Source organism: Leopardus geoffroyi, chromosome C1, assembly GCF_018350155.1.
Source record: "Leopardus geoffroyi isolate Oge1 chromosome C1, O.geoffroyi_Oge1_pat1.0, whole genome shotgun sequence".
In the NCBI taxonomy this organism is placed as follows: domain Eukaryota; kingdom Metazoa; phylum Chordata; class Mammalia; order Carnivora; family Felidae; genus Leopardus; species Leopardus geoffroyi.
Window position 1 is genome coordinate 125,547,040 of NC_059328.1, and position 26,034 is coordinate 125,573,073.

Sequence of the window (26,034 nt, forward strand, 5' to 3'; positions counted from 1 at the left end):
GGGGCTCAAGGCTGTGCACAGAGTATGTCAGTGGCTGGGGACATGTGGCTGGGTGAGACAGATGAGGGTAGCTGGGGGTGCACAGCTGGGTGCGGGGCAGATGGGCACAGTGTGCAGTGGCAGCTTTGCCTGCAGCTGGCCAGAAAGGGTGTCCAAGCAGTTTTAACAAAGTTTGCCCTGAGGCCAGCAGGCTTGGAGTGGGTGAGTCCCCCAGAGAACTCTTGGGACTGGCACACAGCTAGCACGTTAGGTAGCAAGTGTCTTTGCAGGTCCACTCCCTGGTAGGTGCCTCCGTGCTTAATCTGGGGGTGGGGGAGAAAAATGGTGCCTGTGAGCTCCCTCATTGTTGGAAAAGTCCCCTAACCACCCAGAAGTCAGCATGAACAGATCTGTCTCCTGTTGCGTTGGCATTGTGTAAAATGCCATGTTTACATTGCCTCTCTACATAGGCAGGGACCTGATTATCTCTCATCCTCCTGGATCACCCAGTGCTGGGCCAACTGACCTCCAAAGCTCCAGGATCCAAATTCAAGGGAATTCAGCCCCTCTGGTTTTAAAGCCAAATGTTCTGGGGATTAGTCTTCCCTGTGTGAGCTCTCTGGTGTGAGGGCTCACTTTCTCTGCCCTTTCTGCAGGCAGCCGCCCTCCACCTTTCTGACCTTCTTCCTCACCTTTCAGATACAGCTTCTATTTAGTTGTGGAGTTTGTTCTGCCACTCTCTGGACCGCTCTGTGGTTTATGGACTTGGATGCGGATGTTATGTAGTTGAAAACATGGGACAGGATGAGCTCGGGGTCCTCCTAACTCTGCTATTATTAATTTTTTAAATGTCTTCATCTTTTGGATTGTTGAGATATGGTCAGACAGACTCCTGTCACCCATGCACTTCAGGAGTAGAAAGGAACTTTCCAACATTTTCTTCAGTATTTTATGTTTGAAACTCTCTTTAATGAGTTGCAATTTACATATAACATATAGTCTCGAGTTAAAGGGTATAATTTGATGAGACTTGATCTCATGGGTATAGCACCATGAAGTCATATGGTTTCTCTCTAAACCTTACATCACGATCCCTTTGTGTCTAGTACTAATGTTGCTTTTGAAGTAAGGACTACATTTTTTTTTTTTACACGTTTTCGGATATTTCCCAGGTGTCTGAATGCCTGCACTGGGGTACTTCCTTTTCTGATAGACTGTATTCCCATAAGTATTGCAGTGGGTCTACCTTTGGACTTTATCCTGTGTTGTATCTTTCAGTCTGTTCACTTAATTTTGTTGCAGTACTTTAATGTTGAGGGATTCATAATTGGATTGATTTTCACTAAATGGTATGAGCTGCAGTTTCAATTATGACAGAAAGCACGGGCTTCCTGTGTTAGGTACTCAAGAGCAAGGCAGATACCCTGGGCACTTGAGCTGAGAATGTCACTCTGTCTTTTTGCCAGCCCTCTTCCCTACCCTTGGAGACAAGAATCTCCTTTTGTTCACACAGAAATGTAGGTGAAGTCAGCAGAGAAAGGACCCTTCTCTTCTCTTCCCTTTGTCTCTCAAACTCCCTGTCGCTACCTTCTGCCTGTCCCTTTCTCTGACTCAATCCCCCAGGTCCACTGCTCCACTCCAGCCATGATCAGGGTGTCTGCTAGCTGCTGGCCTCTGCTCTGGCCATCCCTCAGTGAGGAAACTGGAGGAGGATTCTGTAGTTCACGGGTCTGATCAAGAAATCTCTGCTCCTCAGAGACCTCCTACACATGGTGCTGTCTGTGGAGACCTGGCATCCTGGGCGAGGGTCTGACTCCATGTGTGGCCTCCTCACTCCTCTCCCACAGTCACTGCTGGTCCCTCATCCTTCCCCACCATTAGAACTCAGCCATTTCCTAGGGACAGATACCTGTCTATCTGACCCAAGGCACCAGGGAGTCAGTGAATATTTCTAAAACAAACACCCCATAAATCTAGATATAGGAAGTTACCATCACCCCGGAAAACTCCCTCGGGCTTCTCTCTTCCATCACCACCATTTCTGCCAGTTTGTTACCTGTGTGTACAGGAACCCCACTGTGTACACTCAATGGGGAGTGAGGGTAGATGGTCCTAGAAGCAGACGCTGACACAGAGACAGAACGATGAAAGGTGTATTAGGGGAGAGTAGGAAAAACAAAGTGGAGGGGACAGGATGGCCAGGGAAAGCATTCTGGCAGATCCGACACCTTCTTCAAAATATATATATATATAATCACCATAGTCTGTCACTGCGCACAGTCCTCTTCAAATTTCAAAATAGTTGTCCTATAATGCAAAGAGATTTTGGTTTATTTCCCTCTGATCTTATGTTTTCCTACATGCATTCTGTCTTCTGTAGTTTATCTGTGGCTGTGGCCACAGATGAACACTTTAGTGTGTGGCTGCATCTGTGAGTCTATATGTAATGGAAAATGATTGTCTTCAGATCTAGATCTCTGAAGGTACACATTCTCATAATTATCTTTTCTTTCTTTGTCTGGTAGGGCCTGAATTTTAATAGAAAAATAAGGGACCCTGTCTTACTGTTTAAAACAGTGATTCCCAATCCCTGGGCTGAGTTGTTAACTGTCTTAGTTTAATGAACTCCTGTGACCATCTTTTTTGGATGATCATTGTGTGGAGATATCTTAATTGAAACTGTGAGAAGGGTGAGTGGACACTTCCCAGAGATTTTGCAGATGCTTTATGTATTTAATGTCTTCTTCTTATAATGTTCTTGGAAACAAATAATTACCCCTGTTTTCACCGATAACACAGCTGAGGCTCTGTGTAGGTCCCACTGAGAACTGGTATTAGGGCTGAGACAGCAGGAACACAGGCAAAGCCTCAGGATATTGTGAGAGAAGTTTGAGGAGATGCAAAGCTGTAGTCAGAGTGAGGACAGGGGTCCAGTGGGGGCGGCTTCTGGCCAACCCTAGATTGTAGGTTGACCCACTAAGTGGGTCTGAGTCTGACTTAGGCTGAAGGCCAATGTAGGCACTCAGCTGATCTAGATCCTGTCTCCACTTTTAGTCTCACTGAGGGATATGAACTTGGGCATGCAAGCATTTCCATAAGACCAAGTTAAATTCCCCATATATCCAGGGCATTTCCCCCCCCACAAATTTCCAGAACCTTCAGGAAAACCCAGGGAGACAACAGTCCTTTTAGATGATTACCTACGTGCACTTTGGCAACACACTGACATTGTGGAGATAAACACTGCATTGTGCACTGAGAGTGATCCCACATAGCAGCTCTGTGTGGACTTCACACTCCCTGCTCAGGCTGTGACCAGGAATGATCTCCAACTGCATCTCACTAATCCCAACACCCTCCCCTCTGCACCTCCTCAAACTCTGTGTACCGTCCTTAACTTCCCTTCTATTCCTGTGTGGTTCAAGTTTCCCCCATTTCTGCACCGGATCCTTCACTGGTGTTTCCATTATGGTGATCACAAGGTCTGTGTCATTTAATGCATGTCCCTCTTTCACACAGGACACCTGATGCTCTAAAAGTTAGGGGTGAGCCTCATTCTTCACAGAACCCAAAACATTGTGTCTCCAAAATATACAACAGTACTGCTGATATGTCTGCTTTTGTGTAAAAAAAATCCTCTTTCATTTTGACAAGAGAAACCTATAGCTCACTATATTACAGGGAAATGACACTGCCCACTGTATGTATGTCCTGAGAAACTTGAGATATGCTACCGTGTCCTCAGGCAGGTTGCAGTTGGATTGCCAAAACTCACAACCATCTCGACATCATTCCCACAAAGTCAATCATGAAGAAGATGAATACGCTTTATCAGTCACTCATCCCGTTCAGGTCGTCTTACCAAACTGAGTATGTGGAGGAGCTGGTGGAGGAGGGGAAGTGGCCCATAGCCCATGACTGGTTATGAAGGGTGATCCATGGGGTACAGCCTGCAAGGCGAACCTAGGAAAGGGCCAGGCCCTCTTGTATACATAATGGCCTGCGGAACAGAAACGAAAGCTGTGTTCATAGGACAGAACCAAGCACCGACGCTGGCAAAAAGCAAAAACCTAAAGGAGTAGTGCTCATATCCTACTAGGTTTCCTACCACCGGGTTCCAAGCAGGCAGCATCGACATCAAAAGATCTCTACCCATACTTTGGGTTCCACTTACAGCTTTGGGTGGGGAATGGATGTTATTGGGATAAACTAGCATCTCCACGTGTCTGGAAATGTAGAAACAGCAAGGGCTCTTTTCCTAGAAGATTCATAGACTGAATACCAAATTAGCAAAGTAGCATATTTCAGATAGGAAGGTATCTATGTCCAGAATCAACCTCCATCCTTCATCCCCCTCCACCACAGAGGCTTCACATGTGTATGTGAAGAACTGTAGAATGAGAAGGAATGACAATGCCAGTGTCCACACATGGAATCATAGCCCTCATGGCTCAAAGCTCTGCCTCTAAGCCCCTGCCTGTGCCCAATCTACTTCTCTCCCGACAATGGGGAGATGGGGATCCTGAGGTCCTGCAGTGGACCTGGAAAAGCATGCTCTTAGAGAAACAGGTAACCTATACATGTTAGTTGGGTTCAGCTAATTTATTTTAATTCAGAGGTACTTCTCAGTTTAAGTACAGTACAATTTGCAAGGTAATTGTGTCCTCTGGAAAAATGAGCTGAAATTCTAACAGACAAAATTAACACAAATGCACTTTGATTTCTGGTGTAAGTTTCCATGTTTTAGCTGTACCTGTGACACAGGACACAAGAGAACGTGCTCATGTGAACACAAGTGAAGGACATGGTGGGGACTTGCCACACAGGTAATCTTGGATTTTTTTCTCTTCACAACTTAAGTTTCAGTGCATGTTTTCTATGACAAATATGTCACCTCTTATAGTTCAGAGTATTTACACCCAGGGCACATCTAAAGGGATTCTGGACAGCAAGTTTACCAAAATGCTGATGGGTATGAAATTTACTTTGTCTAAGACCATTCTAAATGACACATACAAAAATAGAAGTTGGAGTGAAGGCATTTTGCGTTTTCAAATTGTAAGGATACCCACAGATTTTTCTGAACACATTAAAACCCTTGATAGAAAGAAATAGGAGAGGAAGAAACAGCAAGAGCAACGATTACACACTGAGGAGATCCAGGAAGAATGAGGCAAGGTAGGAGACTTCCAAGTGGAGTGGTGTCATCCTCCTTGATTTACTCCAGGAACACATTGGAAAAGCCCTATGGTCCTCACCCTTAAGCACGCTTAGCTTCTAAAGTTACCACAAAGAGATGCCAGGTGGAAAACAGGGAAGCCCGTAGACTCAGGTAAAGGTTTTGCATTTGGAAAAAACAAAAAAAAAACAAGAACAGCAGGCATACCATACAACACACAAACCAGAGACGATGGCAGGAGAGTGTGCTGTACAGAAAGATGCGGCTGTCCGTAAAGACTTAGAACTGAAAATGGCCACAGCATTTACCTTGTGCTTCTTGACAGTTTTGGCAGAGCCAGTGTTGATGTTACTCTTGGGAGTGACACCTGCTTCTGGATCTGCAAAGAGCCCTAGAAGGGATGGAGGTTTATTCTGATTTGAGTAGACTGTTTGGAGATCAAAAACAAAAACACCCTCCCCTCATTCTTCCAACAACTTAAACTATTTGCCCCAGTTAGATTCCAAATCACGTGCAGAGGGTATCCCACATGCCCCAGGTGATCCCCGAGAAGAACTTGAAGAACCATCCCTTATAACTTGATGAAGACTCCTAAAAGCCCTGATTCAGATCTATTCATCGCTCATCGAACAACTATGGATGGCTGGGGCCCGACTAGATGGACATACGTTAGGCTGTGCCTCATGCCTCACAGATCCCAGCATGTGGAATGTGTACAGGGCATTTCTGCTGAAGCGCTATGTCTGCTTTTCTGCACACAGCCCCATTCCTTCTCTACAAGAGACACCTGTACCAACACATGGTGGGGGAAATGACAAAGATGAGATCATGAGAAACTTGAGGAATGTGGTAATGGCAGCAGACACATTCCCCTTGCATCACAATGGTCTGTGGTACTGCCTCTGCACCTTGGCCAAAGACCTAACAGCAACAAAAATAAGACGAGTGTGTTTTACAAGTCAACTTCTAGTGCTCACATCATCTTACCAAGTGTTGCAGGTGGAGGGGTTCGGGGTGGCCCCAGGGCCACCAAGATTCAGGAGGTGGATGTGCCTAATAGTCCATGGGGGCGGGGTGCCTCTAGGGTAGAGCATGCAGAATCGCCCATTAATGGAGGAGGTCCCCAGAATCCAGACTGCCCTGCAGAACAGAAGTGACAGCTACATTCATATGCCAGACAAAAGAACCAATACCAAAAGCAACTGTAACTCAGAGAAGAACGTGTCAGCACCTGCCACCTTCTCTGCCACCAGGATCCAAGAGAGTAGCATCAGTACCTGAAAACTCTGTCCCTGCCACTGGATACCACCTACAGCTTGGGGTAATAGATGCCAGAGGTTAAACTACTGTCATCACACATCACTGCCCATGTCTGCAGAAGTAAAATGACAAGGGTCCTGTCCTACAGGGTTAACAGAAGTAATTACGGACTAATGAAGTAGCATTCCCCAGACAGGCAGACATCGATGTCCAGGTTCACCCTGCATCTCTCCTCTACAGTGACTCCAAATGTTCTGTTTTTGGTATATTAAGAACACACACAAAAAAATGGGAATAAACAGCTCATATTCTGCTCATGGAATCACAGCCACTCCTGGCGAAAAGTTCTGCAGCTGGACCCTCACTTTGCCTCCTCTGCTCCTCTCCCTTACAAAGGAGTCTTCCCTCTCAAAGTGTTGTCAAAGGCCTCTGAGACCTCTGAAGAGTGGAGGATGCCTGGAATCTTGCAGGGGAATGAGAGTCTTCTGTGAAGAACAAGTTACTTGTAAATGTCTACAAAGCTCAGATGTGTTCATCTTAATTCATAGGGAATTCCGACTTTAAGCATATTACAGGACACAGTAATTATGTCCAACAGAAAAAAGAGGTAGAAATTCACATAACAGATTTAATGCAAGTGTTTTGGTATAAAACTCCTGGTATGTGTCATGAGACTGTATCAGCTCTAACAGTGACTGGGGACACAACCAGAAACTGCTCATGTAAACATAACTGAAGGACACGGTATTCAAACTATTTATACCTCAGGTATAGCTGGAAGGATTCCAGACAAGTCATTTACCAACAAAGACGGGAAGGTGATGAGTGATGACATTGACTTTATCAAAGACAACTCTAAATAGCACAGGGCACAACATATAAAGTTGGAGTCATGATGTCTTTTTGCACTTTTGAATTTTAAACAATATGGCAGACTTTCTAACAGGTTAATCTCCTAGCCAGAATCAAGAAAGGAAGACACAGCAGCCACACTGTTCCCACAGAGGTGAGGTTGGAAGGGGTCACCCAGGCCAGGAGACTTCTGTTTGGAGTGTGGGGTCATCCTCCTCTCGTTATTTCCTGAAACACATGGAAAGACCTTAAGGTACTCAGTCTCTAAGCACTTTTGGCTTCTAAACTTACCACAGAAAGCTGACGCACTAAAAATTGACAAGCCTGTGGGCTCCTGGGTTATGAGTGTGTGTTTGGAAAACAAAGAATTAGACATACCACACAACATGCAAAATGAGACAAGGCCAGGAGAGTGTGCTGTACAGAAAGAGGAGGTTTTCCCGAAAGACTTATAACTGAGAATGGCCCCAGCATTTACCTTGTCCTTGTCTGCATTCTTGGTACAGAGCTGCTGTAACTCACAGAGGTTTCAGAGTTTCTGGATCTACTAAAGACCCTAGAAGGGACAGAGGTTTATTCTGCTTTTAGAGGACTGTGCGGAATGAAAACAATCCCTCTTCTGATTGCTCAAATATCTTAAACTTTTCCCTACACTCAGGTCCCTGACCAGAGGCAGAGGGTATCCCACATGCCTCAGGTGACCCCCAAGGATAAGGGGGAGAACCATCCCCTCACGTTGATAAAGACCTCATGGTGCCCTAGTTCATGTTGTTTCATAATTAAATAACTGTGGACAGGTCAGGCTCAACTAGAAATTTAGAATTCATCAATAAAACAGAGGTTTCTCAGTATATATCATGGGAAATCACCATTTCATTACAGATTAAGAATAAATATGAGGACGCTTGGGTGGCTCAATGCTAACGCTTGGGTTAAGCATCTGACTCTTGATTTTGGCTCAGGTCATGATCTCACAGCTTGTGAATTCGAGCCCAGCATTGGGTCCTCAATGACAGTGTGGAGCCTGCTGGGGATTCTGTCTCTGCCTCTCACTCTATGCCTCCCAGACATACTCTGTCTCTCTCAAAATAAATAAACTTTTAAAAAAGAATAAAATTGATAATACTGGTTTGGTGTATATCCTCGATGAATCCTCAAGAAGGGTGTGTTTCTTCAGACTTAAGGCGAATTGTTCAATCTTTCAGCTTATCTATAAGTTGCCTTCCACATGTAAGAAGTTATTATATAAGTAGAGACTAATTTTACACTATTGAGAAAAGGAAAACTATGAGAATTTAGCAGTTAAACTGCAGAGTTGAACTGCTAACATCAGAGGACTAAGCTATATGGAACTTGAATTTAGGCATGTAGGGCTACAGTTCACAAAACCAAACAAAAATAAAGAACATTAAAAATAGTAAATAAATGACCTTCTCCTCAAATAAACTAAAGTCTTCACATTGAGTCCAGGTGGGAAGAAGGATGAGGCCCATGTCCTGTCATCCTTTCCAGGCTCTTCAGACAGGGGGATGCTAGAGGAGGTGGGAGGGTCAGAGGAGGGGCATGTGTCCACCAGTCACAGGGACAAGTGCCCCACTGCCTGTGGCACCAGAGGAGAACACCCTCCTATCACCCCTTCAGACCACCTGCTGTCCTTAGTGCCCATGATTCTTTCCAGACCACACGATGATCACCCACAGGAACAGGCTGCACAGCAGAAATTAGGCCACTGTATGTCACAACGTGCTCCTTACCTCTCCTTGGAGGGTTCTGCGTCTCTGGTCTTCCAGGCATTGGTTTCTGCCTCATGTATCCCTCAGACAGCCTCTTTCCTTCCATCCAATCCAGTCTTGGATACAGAAAAAGAAGGGACTTCTGTAAGAGTTGCAACACCATGTCCTCTACTAGACAACAAACAGTGCAGATGTCATCCCTTGAAACGCCCATAAAAATGCCAGTCAAATGGCCACACCTGTATTTTAAGTAGGTGACCCCCCTGCTCTGCTCTGCCACCTCCCTGTCCCAGATCTGAGTCTTGATCTGGGGGAGAAAAAACACATCCACCTTCAGTCTTGCCAGACTGTGCACCAAAGAAAGAGGAGGAAACAAGAAAGCACCCAGTTGTGCTGAGCATTCTTCTCATGAACTGCAATCTGAAAAAGCCAACAATGAAAAGCCTGTGTTTAGGGATTCCAAGGGCCACTACACTCACCTGCATGAGGTGCTTAGGGTTCAGTATGTCAGGCAGAACTCAGATTACCTGGTGTCTGAAGGTAAGCTCTGCCTGCTGTAGCTGTTCTTGTGTTTGTTCAATTTGTTGCCTCTGAGTTACAATTGCTTTTGTCAGATAAGGCCCAATATTGGGTATGATTTTAAATAATCTGCCCACGTTCCCATCAACCTCGTATCTGTCCCCGATACAATTTATTCTTACATGATTATAAATGTACTGTAGAATCAAAGCTATTGTTACATCCTTTCCTTATTATTCCATGCTTGTAGGGTTCAGAGTTCATAGAATTCCTTCCCATTTTCAATCTTGGCCTAATTCATCATGTGACAAGTGTCTTTCATCATAAAGCTCTATTCTCCTTTAACTTATATCCTCACCATGTTTCCCAGGGTTGCAAAGACAAGGGCCATGAAATGGCACTACCATGTTGATGGGTATGATTCATCATATGACACACTGCTCTCCTATAGATTATGACAATTGACGCCACCCCCAAGGAATGTTGGCATGGACGAAGTTTCCACACAGTCTGGCCATTGCTTGAGATCTGCAAATGTTTAGAAACTTAATTGTTTTGTTCTAAAACTTACCTTTTTTTTAATCTGTTAATATTCTATGCATATGTCCTCTGAATTTTTGTTTATGTTGAGTCTAAACACTGTAAAAAGGTTAAAAACAAAAAAATGAACAGAGGTTTAATGAGCTGCTGGTAATCAGTAGCTGAACTCACTTGTACTTGTTTATTTCTTCTGTAGCTATTTTCTTTTTTTTAATGTTTCTTTATTTTTGAGACAGATAGAGAGAGAGTGAGCGCATCCATGAGCGGGGGAGGGACAGAGAGAGAGGTAACAGAATCAAAAGCAGGCTCCAGGCTCTGAGCTGTCAGCACAGAGCCTGACACAGGGCTCGAACTCACCGACTGTGAAATTATGACCTGAGCTAAAGTTGGACACTTAAATGACTGAGCCACCCAGGCACCCTTCTGTAGCTATTTTCAAATTTTACCTGCAGCTGCCAGCTGATTCTTCTTTGCCACCAGTTCACAGTGTCATTTTCAGCTTCCTAAGATGGGAAAGATATATACACAGTCAGGACCAACGTCCAGAAATTCTCCCTTTGTACCTCCCAGCACTCTTGAAGGCCTATGCAAATATCCCTTCCCCCACATCTCCCATAAATGCACAGACTGACAACACAATCAGAGAAATGAAGTGAACACCCCATTTAAGTTAAAGAAAATTCAACTTCTTCTGCTGCCACGACTCTGCTATCAGAACTGTCTTTCTAGTTCTCTGTTTCCTCTCCTTTATCATAAAGTCATCAAATAACATTGCACTTTGTGCCTTCCCAGAGTTGGACTTTTGTTTGAGATGGTGAAGACTCATTTCATCAATGTGAAAAACCATGTCTGACCAACTGTACCCATTAGGATGAAGCAGGGGATCATCACTAGTCTTACATCTCCATGGGGAGACCCAATTCTCAGTCCAAAAGTTGTACCGTGACACAATCACCCTGAAAGATGACCTTCCAGGATATGGCTTCACCAACATTGCAGCTCACTCCCAGACATCGCTAGAATTCAGGACTACAATCCCTGCCTCCACCTTCACCTATCCTGGTGAAGAAAAAGGCCAATCTTAGAGCAGTAACATCTCCTGAAGTACAACCTGATATGAATGGTCACACAGTGTGGGTTTACTTCCTGGAAACAGATTTCAGATGGAAAACTCTCAACTTGATAGAACCAAATCTACTTTAAACAATTTTTTTTTAATTTTTTTTTCAACGTTTATTTATTCTTTTTGGGACAGGGAGAGACAGAGCATGAACGGGGGAGGGGCAGAGAGAGAGGGAGACACAGAATCGGAAACAGGCTCCAGGCTCTGAGCCATCAGCCCAGAGCCCGACGCGGGGCTCGAACTCCCGGACCGCGAGATCGTGACCTGGCTGAAGTCGGACGCTTAACGGACTGCGCCACCCAGGCGCCCCGAACCAAATCTACTTTAAAAAGACTGATTCCATTGATAGTGAAAGCAGCAACAGGCAGTGCTTGGCAAGTCTGGTTTGCTGTGTTGCTCTCAGACTATTTTGTTTGTGGTGTTGATCTGGTTTCAACTTGACACTTGATGTACTCAAGAATCACATGCAAAATTGAAAATCTCTTAGAAACGGACACAAAAGCACTAGACAGAGAAAGGCACATGCATTTACTTCTGGCCTCTCAGGGAGTCCTTCAGCAAATGTTTTCTGGAGTGGTTGTCATGTAGTGGTTCTGTTGTAAGGGGCTGGAGAGAGAGAGGTGGTCAGGGTGCTGCACCCACTCACAGAAAGAGCTTATGAATTAACAAAAACAAGATGCGACACAGAGCAGGCCCTAACCCCAGGTGTGGGAAGGACTAACATAAAGCTGAGTCTCCAGGGAAGAGAAGGAAAACTTCACTTTCCAACATGAATGAGGGACTCTAAAGTCCCTGATCTCCTCTTGAGAACAAAAGGAAATCTGTACAAAGGAGGAAGCATGTGAGTGAATGCACCAAATATCTAACAACTCCACAAAGACACAAGACCAAGAAGGAGAAGAAGGAAGCCCAGGACAAAGCCAGCCTGGCAGTTGGACCCAATCTCCCTAGGACTCATAATTGATTTGCGGGGGGGGCATACATCTGAACGGCAAAGAAGCTGAACAACTTTATGGGCACAGACTTAGAAGTAAACAAGTGTAATTCAGGGGCGGCCAGCAAAGATGAGCCCTAGTGAAGCTGCAGACTTTGATCAAGACTCAGAAGAGTTACACTTAAAAACTCAGGGGACAGGAAACAACTTCACTTTCTTAGGGATTGGGCCCACAGTGAATAATCTCACTGGCAGAATGGATGCAGGGATCCAGTACTGCTGGCATCCCTACCCACTTTCCAGAAAGCAACATCTATTGTTTCTGCAGCAAGATAATTCAGTTTTTTCCCCACACATATTTGACCCATGTCTGGTCCTGAACAAAAATGACCTAATTGCTGGATGACAAAACAGTGTGATGGGATTGAAACCTATAGGACAATCCAGAGTGGATCCAGGTATCAACGCAATTAATGATGGTACCTTCCCTCTTCCACCCCCAAATACAGGACGCAATGTGTGACAAGCACTTAGGACAGAAAGGAAAATGCAGGTTATGTTACAGAAAGCAAGGTATGAAGGGCAGGCCCAATTCTACTGAGTGCATTTGGCAAAAATACTCTGGACCCAGTTCCAAAAGAAATAGAATTATCTCTACTGGCTGCCACATTCTTTCATACAATGCAGTCCTTGTGACAGTTCTCACATGAACATCTTACTTTTCTGTAGCCACTTTTCTTTGTTCATAGAATTCTTCCAGGTTATGTGCTTTTTCCTTCAGCTGTTTGACTTTTGCTTCCTTTGTGGCTTTCACAGACCTCAATGCATTACACTTGTCTTCCAGGGTCTTTTTATTTTCTGTAAACAAACAAACAAAAAAGGTGTTTTCTTTATAAATGTGCATATGACCTGAGTCTTGATTTTGGTGAGACAGAAAAAGGGCAAGAACCATGAAGGTATGAAGGTATTCTTTCCCTTTCCAATGCAAAGTCATTGCCACCATATGGGGATTTATCCCCAACAGAAAATATACCTTCCAGTTGACAGTTATTGAACCTCAAGGCTCTTAGCTCTACATCCTCGAATTCAACATTTGCATCTTGTAGTTAAGACAGATATGAGAAAAGACTTCCATGGAAAACTGATTGCACAATTTGAGTGTACCTCACACAGCAGGATTGTGCATTACAATAAACAAAGACCTTGAGGCATAAATATAACTAGAAGACAAAGATGGTGGAAAATAGTTCATGTCTAAAAACTCATAAATGGCTTTCTTAGTGGTATACAAATTGTGTGTGTGTGTGTGTGTGTGTATACACACACACACACACACACACACACACACACACACACGTGTGTATCCCCCTCCCCCATTCATGTTGAAAATTCACTGTTCAACATTAAGAGAGAAAGAGACTATGGAGCACCTGGGTGGCTCAATCAGCTGAGCATAAGACTCTTGATTTTGGGTCATGATTCTAGGATCATGCAATCCAGACCTGTGTTGGGCTGCACACACACTGAGTGTGGATCCTGCTTAAGATTCTCTCTTTCCCTCTGCCCCTCTCCCCAACTCACATGCCCTCTTTCACTAAAATTTTTAAAAAATTCATAAAGAATTATTTAAAAATATTTTTTAAAGGAAAGGATTATACACTGTGGCTATCACCCTTTCTCTCTCAACTATACTTGGGTATTTTCTACATATCTTGGAGGGCAGAATTGAATGATGTGATAATTACCTAGTTGTGAAAATAAAAGATAACACCTAGTCCTTGAAATAGCAAAACTCATCTTGGTGGTCCTAGTGAAATTCCAGCTCATCGTTCAGAAAGAAGTTTGGCTCCCAGAGGCCCACTCTCTACTGTGGTAAACGGCAAGCAAATAGGCTGTGCTCACTTCACCCAATGAACAAAAAGCCTCCAAAGCCAAATTACAGTAAAACTCAGCAGCCAACTCTTACCACTTCCTGATTCTTCACATTCCTCTCTCTCTCTCTCTGAGTTTGCAAGGTAGCAAGTGCACTTTGAAGGGTATCATTTAAATTTTCATTAAGGTGGGTCCCTGGGTGGCTCAGTCAGTTAAGCATCTGACTTCAGCTCAGGTTGTCATCTCATGGTTTGTGAGTTTGAGCCCTGTGTTGGACTCTGTGCTGACAATTCAGAGGCTGGAGCCTGTTTCGGATTCTGTGTTTCCCTCTCTCTCTACACCCTCCCCTGCTTGTGCTCTGTCTCTATCTCTCAAAAAATTAATAAACACTATTTTTTAAAAATTTCATTAAAGTGCTCCACTATTTTGATGTTCTCCTTCAACAAAACATGTTGAATGAGTAATAATAGTTTGTTACTTTTACTTGTGTTTTTAGAATGCAATCCAGGCAAAGAAGGGATTCTTACCATCAATTTAAGAGCTTCATCAGAGAGAAATTTACTTTCTCTCTTAGTTTCCTGAAGACACTTCCTTAATTCATTGTTGTGTAAAACACGAAAAAGGAATCAGAATTAAAAAAAAAAAAAAGCATAATGCTAGATAAACCTATCTTCTAATGTGTGACTCCTTTCACAAATAAAGAGGTAGCTCTTTACATTTGTGAAGCTTGTCTTGAATTGGTACTGTTTATAGAATACATGAAATAGGTCAGTAGGATGATCTACCAGAATGGAAGTAACCACAATGAAATCACAAAAAAATATTTGAAAGGGCAATGCTACCTACTGTTCCCAAATGGATATTTCTTCAGCAAGTGAAGTTCTCTGTTTTCTTTCTTAAAAGTATTGACCTTCTCAGTTATTCGCTGTAAACTAACTAAAAGGAGATAACACATTTTCTAAGGTTGTTACCAAACCAGTGACATTGAATAATCCCAGTGTAGCAGCACAGACACATGATCTGATGGGTGGGTGTAACTAACATTTTAGCTTTCCTGTTGTGCCTGAAGAAATCAAGTTTTAGCACATTCTAAACCTAAGAAAACCTTATTTCAATGAGATTCCTATTTAAAATATTGCCCAAAATGGAGAAACACAATAAAATATCTTCTAATTTCTCTCCCATCTGGAAACATCCTTCTTGGAAAATTCAATCACTTCAAATACTTATGTCACCACCAGAGATGAAACAGAAAAATCAAATCCTATCAACTTACATTTCTCTCTTCCAAGTATTAAGGTACATAGATAGGTCCCTGCAAATAAAGGAACAAACCAAAACAAAAAACCATCATTTAGTCTTGATTTGAGCCACTTACACCCCCAGGTGCTATTTGGAATTCCCCACAAGGAAAGCTCAAACCGCTGACTGATTGACTACTCAAAGGCCTTGGATGACTTCCTGCTGCTCACAGATTGCCGTTCGTGAACCCGAGGCTGGGGGCCCTGGAGGACAAGGTCTTTGGAATCAAACATACGGGTACCATCTCAGCTTTACAATTAGTGGCTGGAGGATCTGGATTAATGGCAATTCCTAGAAGACAAACTTTTTTCATCCCAACGTGAGAATGTTACCCTCCAACCTTACAGGAATATTATTCAACACACACGAAGGACCCAATTACAGGCAACACATGTAAGCTCTAGAACAGACTCCTCTAACAGGGATTATTTCTGTCATCTGACCATAAAGTGCAAACTTCTCTGCTGTTGGCCCAGTGTGAGAGCTCTCATGCTCTGAGACCACTCTTCCCCGCCACCACTGCTGCATTCAAAGGGATGAACACCAGCCTTTGAGGGCTTGCTAAGTGTCAGGCATCCACCCTGGCTGTCAACAGACAGCACCACAGAATCACCACAGTCTATTAAGCCCATGCAGAATACATTACCCCCATTTGCAACAAATTCATTTCCACTCATTCTCCCCTGGCATGAATGGCTCCCTCCACCTCAGACTCAAAACCATAGTTTAAACCTCTCTTGTGACACACACCCTGCCTGGCAATATCTGGCTTTGTCTCTAAGCTTAGGCTTCTTGATAGGCTTGTAGATAGAGTGTTTTCTCATTCTCACATTTCACCAAGAACCAGGTCATAGCAAAGTACTCACTCCAAACCTCAGGCTCATATCATCACTTGTTTCCTAACCATTTCTATGTAAAATTACACTCATTTCATTCCCTCTACTCTGGTGACATGTTCCTCCTCCTGATGTCTTAAGAGATGGCAACTCCCTCCACATTATCACATAGGCTCCAAACAGGGAAGAGAGAGATGAATTTCAAGAGTTAACAAGTCAATTAGACATCAGAAGTCACCATATTTATCCTTAGGTGAATTAAAACGCACATCAAGGGGCACCTGGGTGGCTCAGTTGGTTGCATGTCTGACCTTGGCTCAGGTCATGATCCCACGGTTCATGGGTTCTACTATCCCATCGGCCTCTGTGGTGATAAGTAGGAGCCTGGAGCCCACTTTGGACTCTGTGTCTCCCTCCCCCACTCACACTCTGTCTCTCTCACTCAAACATTAAAAAAAAACAACCCATCAAACACCAGTACTGAGAAAATATTGCAAAGAAAACTAAAGCTTAAATTCTTACCGTGATATTCTTGAGGCTCTAAGAAGGGAAAAAACAAAATTAAATTTGTTGTCAAAACATATTATTAGTAAAAACCTATAGTTCCTGGTAAATAGCAAAATAGTAAGTAATCCAATGAAATTACAATAATTTTATTTTGCATAATTAATTTACAGCAAGAAGTTGCTGCAGCCAGGATCAAAGAGGTAGGTTGCCTGTTTTCTCCTCTAGGATTTTGATGGTTTCCTGTCTTACATTAGATCTTTCATCCATTTTGAGTGTGTGTGTGTGTGTGTGTGTGTGTGTGTGTGTGTGTTTCAGAACATGGTCCACGTTCATTCTTCTCACTGTCCAGTTTTCCCAGTACCACTTGCTGAAGAGACTTTTTTTTCCATTGGATATTCTTTCTTGCTTCGTCAAAGATTAGTTGGCCATATGTTTGAGGGTCCGCTTCTGGGTTCCCTATTCTGTTCCACTGATCCATGTGTCTGTTTTTGTGCCCATACCACACTGTCTTGATGATTGTAGCTTTGTAGTATACCATGAAGTCCAGAATTGTGATGTCTCCAGCTTTGTTTTTCTTTTTCAACATTACTTTGGCTATTCAGGGTCTTTCTCTGCTGTCCCCTATGCTTTTTCCAAGCCCGGCAATTAATTTTATGACTATTATTCTAAATTCTTGTTCTGTTATATTGCTTAAATCATTTTTGATAAATTCATTAGCTGTTGCTACTTCCTGGAATTTCTTTTGAGGAGAATTCTTCTGTTTGATCATTTTGGGTAGTCCCTGCGGTTGCTCCAAACTGCAGGGCACTTCCCCTGTGTTGTCCGGAGTAGCTTGTGTTGATGGGCGGGACCGCAGTCAGACCTGATGTCTGCCCCCAGCTCACCACTGGGGCCACAGTCAGACTGGTGTGTACCTTATCTTCCCCTCTCCCAGGGGCGGGACTCACTGTAGAGTGGTGTGGCCCCTGTCTGGGCTACTTGCACACGCCAGGCTTGTGGTGCTGCTTCGATGGGATCTGGCATTTTAGCCAGGGTGGATCCACAAGGTGCACAGGGACGGGAGGGGCAGACTCAGCTCGCTTTGCCTTTGGTGGTCTGCTTCTGGAGGGGCCCTGTGGCACCGGGAGGGAGGCAGACCCATCGGAGGGATGGATCCACAAGAAGCACAGTGTTGGGTATTTGCGCAGTGCAAGCAAGTTCCATGATGGAAACTGGTTCCCTTTGGGATTTTGGCTAGGGGATGGGCGAGGGAGATGGCGCTGGCTAGCGCCTTTGTTCCAAGCTGAGCTCTGGCCTCTGGGGCTCAACAACGCTCCCTTCCATTGTCCTTTAGCCCTCCTGCTCTCTGAGCAGAGCTGCTGACTTATAACATTCCAGATGTTAAGTCCCGCTGGCTGTCAGAACTCATGCAGTCTGGCCCCTCCGCTTTTGCAAGCCAGACTTGGGGGCTCTGCCTTGCCAGGCAGGCTGCCCCTCCACCGCCCCGGCTCCCTCCCGCCAGTCTGTGTAGCACGCACGACCTCTCCGCCCTTCCTACCCTCTTCTGTGGGCCTCTTGTCTACACTTGGCTCTGGAGAGTCTGTTCTGCTAGTCTCCTGGCATTTTTCTGGGTTATTTAGGCAGATGTGGGTGGAATCTAAGCAATCAGCAGGACACAGTGAGCCCAGTGTCCTCCTATATCACCATCTTCCACGATCTCTCTCTTCCTGACAGCTGATGTTTAAAAAAAGAGCAAAAAGTGCTCTCAGACGTCAGTCACCCCTGACAAATTCTAGCTCAATCAAATCTAGGCATGACCCAGTTTTGACACCATTAACGTATTTCCCCATTCTAAAGTTTTAAAGGATGATGAAAGGCTGAGGCCAGCCCTAAACTCCTGCCAGGATATTGGAATATCATCATGCTATCAAAAAGCCACTTAGGAAACTCTGAGCTTCCCTGTGTCACCCAGCCCCATGGGCAGGGGAAATGAAAAGGAATATGAACACACCAAATACTTAATATGTGTGTTTCTTTGTGAAGGCAAGTTTTCTACAGTGGCAGGGAGAGGGGGAAATACTCATTTAGAAATAAATCCCAAAGTATTCTGTTCTTCCAGAAAAGATCTGCCCTCAAAAGGAACTAAGAGCCTAACTGGGGATTTCCCAAAGAGTAAGCAATACAGGTGAGGGAAAATACTCAACTCCAGGGCTCTCTCCTTCCTGTCTCGCCTGGGAGTAAATTCAGCCTAACTCCTAGCCAGATAAATATAAAAACCTCACACTCATGTCCTATTTACCTCAGTTTCTTTACCAGCACATAACATTTACCTTTCAACACAACTTACAAGGCATAGTAAAGTAAAAACCACACAGTTTGAACACAGACAGGAAGCATTAGAATCACACTACCTATGGCAGAGATGTAGGGATTATCAGTCTGGGAACTTAAAACCACTTCCATTCCTATGATAATGCAGACAATGAAAAAAGTGAACAACATGCAAAAAGAGATGGTGAATGTAAGCTAACAAACATTAGCACCTCTGTTGCTCTAGTTACCTTTATTATTCTTATTTTACTAACAATCCTTGAATTTGCCCTAGCCCTAATTCAAGCTTATGTTTTTACCCTACTAGTAAGCCTATACCTACATGACAATACCTAATGACCCACCAAACCCATGCATATCACATAGTCAACCCTAGCCCATGACCACTTAAGGGAGCCCTTTCAGCCCTCCTAATAACTTAAAGGTCTAGCCATATGATTTCACTATAACTCAACATTACTGCTAACTTTAGGAATAACTACCAACATATTAACCATATACCAATGATGGCGAGACATTATCCGAGAATACATTCCAAGGTCACCACACACCTATTGTTCAAAAAGGTCTGCGATACAGAATAATTCTCTTCATTGTCTCAGAAGTGTTCTTTTTTGCAGGCTTCTTCTGAGCTTTCTACCACTCAAGCCTAGCCCCAACTCCCGAATTAGGAGGCTGCTGACCACCTACAGGTATTACCCCTCTTAACCCCCTAGAGGTCCCATTTCTTAATACCTCAGTACTTCTAGCCTCCGGAGTATCAATTACTTGAGCTAACCATAGCCTAATAGAAGGTAATCGAAAACACATACTCCAGGCCCTATTTATTACAATTTCCCTGGGAGTGTACTTCACACTCCTTCAAGCCTCAGAATACTATGAAACATCATTCACAATCTCAGATGGAGTTTATGGATCCACTTTCTTTATAGCCACAGGATTCCACGGACTACATGTAATCATTGGCTCTACTTTCCTAATTGTATGCTTCTTGCGTCAACTGAAATATCATTTCACATCAAATCATTACTTCAGATTTGAAGCTGCTGCTTGATACTGACATTTCGTAGACATGGTCTGACTATTTCTATACGTTTCTGTTTATTGATGAGGATCCTATTCCCTTAGTATTAACAAGTACAGTTGACTTCCAATCAACCAGTTTCGGTATAGTCCGAAAAGGAATAATAAACGTAATACTTACTCTACTCACCAACACACTCCTATCCACACTACTTGTATTGATCGCATTCTGATGACCTCAACTAAATATCTACTCAGAAAAAGCAAGCCCATATGAGTGTGGATCTGACCCTATAGGGTCTGCTCGTTTACCCTCCTCCATGAATTTTTCTTAGTAGCCATCACATTTCTGTTGTTCGACCTAGAAATGGCATTGTTACTACCCCTCCCTTGAGCCTCACAAACAAATAACCTATCGACTATGCTCACCATGGCTCTTCTACTAATCTCACTATTAGCCGCAAGCCTAGCCTATGAATGAACCCAAAAAGGACTAGAGTGAACTGAATATGATAATAAGTTTAAATTAAAACAAATGATTTCGACTCATTAGATTGTAGTTTGCCTTATAATTATCAAATGTCTATAGTCTATATTAATATCTTTCTAGCTTTCATTATGTTATTTATAGGACTAACATATCAGTCCCATCTAATATCCTCTCTCTTATGCCTAGAAGGTATAATGCTATCTCTATTCATTATAATAACCATAGCAATCCTAAATAGCCATTTCACACTAGCTAGCATAACCCCTATTATCTTACTAGTATTGGCAGCCTGCGAAGCAGCATTGGGCCTATCCTTACTAGTAATAGTATCAAACACATACGGTACTGACTACGTACAAAACTCAAACCTCCTACAATGCTAAAAATTATTATCCCTACCACAATACTCATACTACAAACATGACTATCAAAACCCAACATAATCTGAATCAACTCAACAGCCTACAGCCTGTTAGTTAGCCTCATTAGCCTTACTTACCTCAACCAACTAGGCGAGAACAGTCTTAACTTCTCACTATTATTTTTCTCAGACTCACTCTCTGCACCCCTATTGGTACTAACAACGTGACTCCTACAATTAATACTTATAGCCAGCCAATCACACCTATCAAAAAAACCCCTAACCCAAAAAAAAACTATATATTACAATACTCATTCTCCTGCAGCTTCTCTTAATTATAACATTTACTGCCACAGAATTAATTATATTCTACATTCTATGTGAAGCCACATTAATCCCTACCCTAATCATCATTACCCGATGGAGTAACCAAACAGAACGATTAAATGCCCGCCTATATTTCTTATTCTACACCCTAATAGGCTCACTACCTCTACTGGTCGCACTATTATATATCCAAAATACAACATGATCCTTAAATTTCCTAATTATTCAATACTGAGCCAAGCCAATTTCAACCACTTGATCCAATATTTTTCTCTGGTTAGCATGCATAATAGCATTTATAGTAAAAATACCTCTGTATGGACTCCATCTCTGACTACCAACAGCACACGTTGAAGCTCCTATTGCCGGATCAATAGTTCTTGCCGCCATATTATTGAAACTAGGCGGATACGGAATGATACGTATTACAGTCTTACTTAACCCTGTAACAAACCAAATAGCATACCCCTTCATAATACTATCCCTATGAGGAAGAGTTATAACAAGCTCTATCTGCCTACGCCAAACAGACCTAAAATCTCTAATTGCATACTCATCTGTAAGTCACATAGCTCTAGTAATTGTAGCAGTACTAATCCAAACACCATGAAGCTATATAGGAGCAACAGCTCTCATAATCGCCCACAGACTAACTTCATCAATACTATTCTGCCTCACAAACTCAAGCTATGAACGAGTATATAGCTGAACAATAATCCTAGCATGAGGCTTACAAACTATTCTTCCCCTAATAGCTGTCTGATGACTACTAGCTAGTCTTGCAAACTTAGCCCTGCCCCTACAATTAACTTAATCAGAGAGCTATTTGTAGTAATAGCCTCCTTCTCATGATCTAACATTACCATTATTCTCATAGGTACAAATATTATCACCACAGCCCTATACTCTCCTTACATACTTATTACAACCCAACGAGGTAAGTATACACACCATATTAAAAACAACCCATCATTTACATGAGAAAATGCTCTAATAACTTTCCACCTACTCCCACTCTTTCTCCTATCGTTTAATCCTAAAATCATACTGGGTCCTATTTACTGTATATATAGTTTAACAAAAACATTAGATTGTGAATCTAATAATAGAAGTGTAAACCTTCCTATTTACTGAAAAAGTATGCAAGAACTGCTAATTCATGCCTCCGCGTATAAAAACGTGGCTTTTTCAACTTTTATAGGATAGAAGTAACCATTGGTCTTAGGAACCAAAAAATTGGTGCAACTCCAAATAAAAGTAATAAACTTATTTGCCTCATCTATACTAACTGCAATATTCATCATACTACTACCCATTATCATATCTAATACTCAGCTATACAAAAATAATCTATATCCACACTATGTAAAAACCACAATTTCCTATGCCTTTGCTATTAGCATGGTCCCGACCATAATATTTGTTTCCTCGAGACAAGAAGCAATCATCTCAAACTGACATTGACTATCGATCCAAACTCTTAAACTATCACTAACCTTTAAACTAGACTATTTCTCAATTATTTTTGTACCTGTAGCACTCTTCGTTACATGGTCAATTGTAGAATTTTCAATATGATACATACACGCAGATCCATACATTAACCGATTTTTTTAAATATCTCCTTATATTCCTAATTACCATAATAGTCTTAGTAACCATGAACCCCTAAGATTTTAAAGTGATTCGAGATATCAAGAGCACCATAACAGAAATAAAAAATGCCTTTGATGGGTTAACAGACTCAACATAGCTGAGGAAGGAATCATTGAGCCTAAAGAAATGCCAGTAGCACCTTCCAAAAAGGAAACACAAAGAAAAAAAATAAAAAATATGGCACAGAAAACCCAAGACCAGTGGGACAATTGCAAAATGTGTAATACACACGTTAGGAATACCAGGACAGTGGAGAAGAGAGTTATTTGAAGCAATAATGACTGAGGATTTTCCCAAATAAATAGTCACCAAATCACAGATCCAGGATGCTCAGAAAATCAAAAGCAGGACAAATACCCAAGACAAACATACAAATGACTAATAACAAGAACAAAAAACACACCAACTATGCTTAATATATTCAACTATGGATAATTAAAACAGCCTTGGAAATCTGGAGCAGGGGTGGTGGGTGTGAGGAGAGACGGGTAAGAACACCTTACCCAAGAGGAACAAGGATAAGAAATACCTGAGATTTCTTTTCATAAACCATGCAATCAAGAAGAATGGAATATTTCAAGTGTTAAAAGAAACATCAAACTATCTAACCAGTGAAATTATCCTTCAAACACACTACAGAGTAAGGAAAATTGTCAGGGATAATGACTGGCATTACTTCAATGGTAAAGAAGTCAGTTTTCCAAAAAGGCACAACAGTTTCTAATGTGCATGCATTAGCAAGAGATGTGTCAAGATACATAAGGCCAACATTGACAGAACTGCTGGTAGAAAGAGCTGAATCCATTACTACAGCTGGAGAATTCAATACCCTCTATCAGTCACTGACAGATCCAGCATACAGATATTCAGTAAGATCACAGATGACCTGAACAGTATCACCAATCAACTGGATCCATTACCATCTATAGAACACTTGATCCAACAGAAAATTATATATTCCTGTCAAGCTCACAGAACATTCACTGAGATAGGCCATATTTGCGGCCATAAGATACATCTGAACAGCCACAATAACAGAAATCATAGGAACTATGTTCTCAGACCACAAATGAGTCAAATTAGACCTCATGAACAGAAAGGTATCTGGAAAATGACAAAAACATTGTAGATTAAATAAGCTTCTAAAGAACACATGGTCTGTTAGAGGGGAGGTTTGTGGCGGGATGGGCAAAAGAGGTCAAGGGGATCAAGAGTACATTTATGGTGATGAGCACTGAGAAATGTAAAGAATTGCAGAATCATAATGTACACCTGAATCTAATATTACATTGTATGTACATTATACTTGAACTTAAAAAAATATGTGTCAAAGAAGACATTTCTACAGAAATTTTTAAATAGTTCAATCTAAATGATAGTGACAATTGAACAGATTAGAGGGAGATTTGTAATACTGAGTGCGTATAAAGGCACAGTGAGTATAAAATTTTCTGCTTATTTACGATTTAAAAAATATAAGGTACTTTAGTATACTCACAGCAAGTACAGTTCTGAAGAGGTAAATTAGAAATGCACAAATTCCCAGGGAGGCAGTAATAATGTTATGATTCCACAGAATTCCAAACACATCAGAGCCAAGAGAGAAATGGTATGCTAAAATATGGAGAAGCTGAAATAATATTGGAGACAACAAGGAATCCATCAAAGACATTTACAATATATCTGTCACAAAGAATCATCTTTACAAACTCTCAACCAATCTCCAGGAGACTTTCAAATGCCTCCTCAAAGGAGGAGGACAGACGGCTTAGAAAGCAGCAGGAGCAAACTTTTGGGAGTGATGGAGTGTGTTTACTCTCTTACTGTGGTGATAGCTTCATTACTCCTTACATATGTCAAATATCAACAAATCATTTCCTTTAAAAAGGTGTTACTATACATAAATTACACCACACTGAAGCTATAGGAAAACTCTAACAGGCAACACTTAGGGATTTTATTTTGCTGACAAACACATTCCAAATACTTTCTAAATAGTTAACTGAAGAATTTATAAACAAACTTAAAATAGAAAAATATGTAATGCAAACATATGGTAGATAAGAAGTCAATGACTTCTATTGTACATTCTTAAAGTACCTAAATAAACTCCTTTGAAATATCCCCAAAAATATGCCCAAAATTTTTGGAAGAATGGGAGAAAGTAACAATAAAAAATGTACTAGAGATACAAATGAGAATGTTAGACGGATAGATGTTTACAGATAGGGATATAACTGAGAGAGATGGGTAGTTGCTATTATAAATATGAGATTATTATTCCAAGCAAATTATACTTCTTTTTCACTTCCTAAACCCATTGACCTTTTCTTTTAATGTTTGATACCAAATCATAGCCCAAAATGTCAGATTTCTGAATAAAGATTTGCATAATCAGATGATCTTGTATATTCTGATGATATCTATGAGATTTTAAGTTCCTCTGAATACACCCGTCAAATAGCCAATGAAAGGAATTCACATTCCTATTTCACAGTATTGTACCTAAATCAATCAATAACAACTATGAAAATTAATTTCTAAAAGAATACAAAAGTCCTGGATATGGTCATCAAAACAAAAGAACGCATATCATTTTACAAAAACTAGACTTACCAGTATTTTAGGAGCAAACACACACACAATGCAATTCACACGAATTCACATACGAAGCTGTAATTTTGTGCAACTGAACCTTTCTAGAAAGTAGCCTCCACAATGTGTACCATTTGTTTCTTCAGCTCTCAGAACTGAGGTCACTAAAATGTGTGCTGATTGGAAATGTACACCGTCTTTGAGTGGCCACTGTCTGAAAGAGAGCAGGGGCTGTCAGCACAATGATCATGGGGATCAAATGCACCAAAAATGGGCCATATTGATATGAATGTAAACCATCCTCAGTCTTGGGTACTCTTGAAACATCTGGCAGCTGTCTAGCTGCTAATATTAGTAATTGACTCCTTTTTTTAAAAAAAAAATATTGTCAAGTTAGCTAACATACAGTGTATACAGTGTGCTCTTGGTTTTGGGGGTAGATTCCGTGATTCATAGCATATATACAACACCCAGTGCTCATCCCAACAAGTGCCCTCCTCAATGCCCATCATCCATTTGCTCCCTCTCCCATCCCCCCCCATCAACCCTGTTTGTTTTCCATATTCAAGAATCTCTTATGGTTTGCCTCCCTCTCTGAAACTATTTTTTCCTCTTCTCTTACCCCATGGTCTTCCA

General features: G+C 42.0%; 2 long non-coding RNA genes across 9 annotated transcripts in view; one reads left to right on the forward strand and one right to left on the reverse strand.

Moving 5' to 3' along the window:
• LOC123598845 overlaps positions 1-26,034 on the forward strand; it is a 42,743-nt gene that overhangs the window by 14,241 nt on the left and 2,468 nt on the right. The window contains exons 2-3 of one of the 5 annotated variants that reach the window (XR_006712826.1): positions 4,713-4,805; positions 7,353-7,471. The exons of 1 other annotated variant lie outside the window; for it this stretch is intronic. This is a non-coding gene — a long non-coding RNA (uncharacterized LOC123598845). Of the gene's footprint in view, positions 1-4,712; positions 4,806-7,352; positions 7,472-26,034 lie in introns of those variants that run through there. 3 more of the 5 variants (XR_006712825.1, XR_006712828.1, XR_006712827.1) reach the window with 3 other exon arrangements.
• LOC123598844 overlaps positions 5,791-26,034 on the reverse strand; it is a 233,583-nt gene continuing 213,339 nt past the window's right edge. For 2 of the 4 annotated variants that reach the window (XR_006712820.1, XR_006712821.1), the window contains exons 3-7: positions 12,839-12,977; positions 9,025-9,119; positions 7,749-7,826; positions 6,146-6,298; positions 5,791-5,945 (exon numbers count right to left, since the gene is read on the reverse strand). This is a non-coding gene — a long non-coding RNA (uncharacterized LOC123598844). Of the gene's footprint in view, positions 5,946-6,145; positions 6,299-7,748; positions 7,827-9,024; positions 9,120-12,838; positions 12,978-16,651; positions 16,687-26,034 lie in introns of those variants that run through there. The other 2 variants (XR_006712822.1, XR_006712823.1) reach the window with 2 other exon arrangements.